This window comes from Condylura cristata, unplaced genomic scaffold (assembly GCF_000260355.1).
Source record: "Condylura cristata isolate star-nosed mole 26May11 unplaced genomic scaffold, ConCri1.0 scaffold00037, whole genome shotgun sequence".
NCBI lineage: Eukaryota > Metazoa > Chordata > Mammalia > Eulipotyphla > Talpidae > Condylura > Condylura cristata.
In genome coordinates, this window is record NW_004567138.1 from 2574619 (window position 1) to 2579469 (window position 4851).

Below are 4851 nucleotides of genomic sequence, written 5' to 3' on the forward strand. Positions count from 1 at the left end.
CGATATCATTTACCAATTTCCCCATTCCTAACACCTGTTCCCCCCTTTTTAATATGAAAGGGGTGAAATGAAGGCTGCAGCTGGAGTGTAAGAGAGGCAGATTCGATGGGTTATTCTCGACTTTTGAAAAGGCGACTGCCTTTCTCATTGGAGCCTGTTTACTTTTATCCCACAGATCTGCCAGTACAGCAGGTCATTCCTGATTTGTCTGATGGGTTGAAAGAACAGCAGTAAATTCCAAAACACAAAACTGCTCAGCTATTTTCCAGAGTGTTAACAATAAATACCGAAACCTTGAGTTTCAAGTAATCAGCATTTATCTATATTAAGTCTACCCTTCTTCATGACAACATTTGGTTTTTTAAAATGAGCCTTTTTACTCATTCCATTGCACTCCTGCTTGTTATTCATCCAGTCACGAGGGAAACAGTGACTGTATGTAGTACATTGCTACATACATTCATTTCGACTTCTTTGCAGAATCTTTTCTTTTTATTTTTTGTACAATGCAGGCTTTTTTAATGCCTGTTGTAATCCCCATGGACTTCCCACAACCAATTAGAATCTTAACACAAATAACCTATAACAGGGGGTCCCTAGGAAGGGGGAAGTTCCAGGTTCCCTGCCCCACCCAGAAGGAAGGTGGAGCTGAGCAGAGAAAAGAAGAAAAGAGAAGGAATCTGAGGAGGAAGGAAGCAGGGTGGAGAGCTAGAAGGAGACCAGAGGAAGCCTCATGGAGCAAAGGGAGACATGTGAAGAAACCGTGTTTATTTCTTGGCCCTGGACTAGTTGAAAGAGATGTGGGTGAGAGGGACCCATGGGAAGCTTGACTATGGCAGTGTTTATGTTGATTTTGATTTTGCTCTTTTCCTCCCAGACTTGTCTGGCCATGTCTGACCCTTTTCCATGGGTTCCAGCCAGAAGGTGCTTTAGGCTTGTGGCAGGTTTTCAGGCCTTGCTGTGGGCCAATCCCTTTTGCCCACGAGGGGATGGACAACTTCAGGTGTTTGATTTAGAAACTATATTCTTTGTCTTCTGTATTGTATACTCACTGTACTAAAGTTCCTTTTCATTAAAGTCTTACATGTTTTGTCTTGATGCGGTGAATGGCAGAACGTATTTAGAGCAGGCAGGTTTAGGGGTTCAGTGGTGCCCTCTCTCCCTTCCCTGTAACATCACTGGCGGGGGATCAAATTCATGTTGCAGTGGCTGGTGATAATTTGATAGTGCCAGTAGGGAGGCCCCTGAACACATAATTTTTCACACAACAGTATGAAACTGGATTGTTAGAAAGGTATCATCTTTCTGGAGAATCTTACGTCCATAAGTAACTTGTCCATGCTTAATATGTAATAAATAGCTCAGGCAAAATTTCAACTCTGGTGTGCCAGTTCCAAAATACAGGTTCTTTTCATTGTAACACTGTGCTTTGTTGTGAAACAAATGAAACAACACACGAGACATGGTCCATAGGCATTCATAATGGTTAGTTTCCCCAAATCTTCTGTGCCCTTCTTTAAAACTCACAATGCAGCTCATCAGATGTGTCAGACCATAATTTCGTGGTCAGAGGTTTTTCGTTTTTAATTAATTTATATATACAGAGCTGAGGTACAGGCCAGAGGTGCAGGAGTGGTGAGGGGATTCACCAGAGACAGAGTGGGGAGCAGAACAGGCAGATCCATGAAGTACACTGCTGAGGGGAGCAGCGGGCCAGACAGGGGAGGTCTGCTGCTCCATGTGGGTCACCTCTGGGACGGGATCGAACTCACGGTGAAGTGAGAGCTCGGCTTAGCTTCGCAGTGTAGCGCTCCCAACCGTGGCGTCTCCAGGGAGGGCCTGGTCAGAGGTTCTAAGAGCCTCTCCTTCAAGGATACAAGAGCTAGACAGGAACAAAGCAGTTCTTGAGAATAACACACACATAAATGCATGGCAATAAGCAGAACACACAAAAGATTCCCTGATGGCACAGCGGGTTAAAACACAGCACTAAGAAGCTTAAGCCACTTCCCCATGAATTCGATCCCCACCCACCCCGGAGGTGACCCACATGGCGCGGCAGACCTCTCCTGACCCGCCCGCTGCTCCCCTCAGCAGTGTACTTCGTGGATCTGCCTGTTCTGTTCCCCACTCTGTCTCTGGTGAATCCCCTCATCACCCCTGCACCTCTAGCCTGTACCCCAGTTCTGTATGCATAAAAAAAATCTTTTTTTAAAAAAAAGGGAAAAAATAAATGACTTCTTGCATTAATGGCATCTATAGTACATAATATGATATATTAACACACTTAGATTATATAATATTATATTATACATTCATAATATATAATATTTTAATATAATGACATTAGTCAATGACATGTTACTTATATCTTACATCAATTTAAGGAGGTAACAAGTATTTTAGGAATAAACTACATTTAAAAGATCTTTATTAAAAGGGAGACAAGTACTAACCTTCTGTCTACATCAAAAATATTTGTAGTAGATGTAGTTAGAGAACTAAAATGATGGAGGCAAAAGTTTGTTTGGGTGGGAGAGATAGGATTTGGGGGTTGTTCTATCTATAAGAAGAAAACAGCAGCTTGACCAGCAAATCCCAGAAGAGTGCCTCACACATATTAAGTGGTCAACAGATCCCTGTGGAAGGACTCACTCACCTTGGCCATTCCACCAGGGGTGATCATTATTGCCAAACATACATTTTAGGTGTTCATTGTTAGAGTAAGTTTGGCTAAAATGACAACAGAGTTAACTTCTGCTAAGTTAACAAGTGAGGTTTGGTAGTCCGTGAAAGGTGTTCTGCACCCTAATTCTGAGGTGAACTAAAATCTATTAAAAGCCTTGAACCAGGACATCCCTAAAAGATGGATTAAAATTCACTAAGAAATGCTACTCATTGCACCAAAGTAAGATATGTATAAGCAAAATACTCTGTAGTCTTCATAATGTTTCTAGGGTTCATGTCTGGGAATTAGTGTCTTGGGTCAGGCTTACCTCCAGAAAGACAACGTCTATTCTGCCTGTTTCTTTCCTAAATCTAAGTTTAAGGACAGGGCGAAACACACAGGTTTGCGAACTATTTTTGTCACCTGTTTTTTGCAAAACATTTTTTGAGACTAAGAGATGCTTCCCAAACATGTTTTATTCTCTGAAATTTCAAAAAATGAAGGATATCTAAACTATATACTTGTTCCCTTTACTTAGTAAACTTCCACCAAATTAAAGGGATATGATGAACAAATATCTTTCCATTTAAAACACAGAATTATGTTTTGCTCACTGTAAACAAATAAAAATTTAAAGAAGGCTGAATTGTGTTTGAAATGTGTTACCCTAAAGCTTCACATGAGGTAAAAACTAAAATAAGCATTTTCCTTTTTTTTTTAAGATTTTATTTATTTTTGTGTAGAAGAACTGGGGTGTAGGCCACAGATGCAGGGTGTGAGGAATTCAACAGAGACAGAGTGGGGAGCATAGCAGGCAGACCAACTATAATACACTGCTGAGGGGAGCAGCAGGCAAGACAGGAGAGGCCTGATGGGACATAAGTGGGTCAGCTCCCTGGCCAGGGTGACTGCACTCAGGCTATAGCTATGTTGGAGTTGAGACTTAAATCCTAGGCCACCAGGGAGGCCCCAGAGATTTTCTAAGCCTTCTTTTCAATCTTGTGTTTGGCTGAGAGAGCTTCTTGACACATACAATACACTGTTTACAGAGAATAAGGAAAAAAAAAGTGATATGGAAACAACAAGGAAATAGTCAACCTCATCTGAGACTGTCAATTAACTCTTTAAGGTCCTATAAAGCAATTTGAGATCTAGCTGTTCGTTACAGTTATACAAACTGGTTGGAACCCTCATACCACCTAGAGGTAATGAACTGAACTGCAAAAACAAGAAAAAAATATAGTGACAAAATTCCCAGGTATGTTATGGTTTTCCCCTTACCATACTGAACTGACATAGTTTTAGTTTCCTGGGAGAAACAAATGATCCTGGCAAAAAGGTTGGTGTTTCCAACCTCACAAAGTAGGTCAAAGGATAAAACCAGATGAAACAGAGGTTGTTCCAAGAATATTCCTGACTTGAGTGAAAACTGCTACTTCCTTTACCAGAAACTATATTTGGAATATGCAAGTTCAATCCCTGTTCCAGAGAGGGAGCTAACAGTCCCAACATCTTGCTTACTGGTGGAGAAAGAGCAAACAGAAATAAATACATTTGGATCCAATATTTTATGGTGACAGAATCCTACTGCACCGTTCTTCATATTTTAGACTCTTGTCCATTCTTGATATATTTAGGTAAGGCCAGAGGTGCCTCAGAAGAATCAATTTTAATGTCTCCTGTTATTTATTTTTTTGGGGGGAAAAAAGGAATAACTTTCTTTGATGTTTAGGAAAAAGATTCAAAACCTCAGATCTATGAAACTGAGAGAAGGAAAAGGAAAAATAAACTAAAGAGTTTCTTTTCAATTGTATGATAAATTAACAGTATGATTCAGACTCTCTCTCTCAGTAAGGGTTTCAGTCCATTATGAATCCACATCACTACCAGTCTTAGCTAAGGTTGCTGGTGACCCTGAAACCACCATAGGTCTACTCTGGGTCTGGGTGTATGTTGCCACTATGGAACACTGCAAAAGGTTAGCTTTGAGATGAAGAGCCCAACCACAACCAAACAGACCTATTTTATTGGGAATCTATTTCATAGGGAATCTCAGCAATCCATACTTAATTAATGTCCATCATAATCCTCCCCAGAGACCAGAGAAGCCTGTGGTCACATCCACAACCTTCTTTCTGGAGCCCTCCCCAAATATTCAGGTTATCTGCAGAAGGAGATTTTTT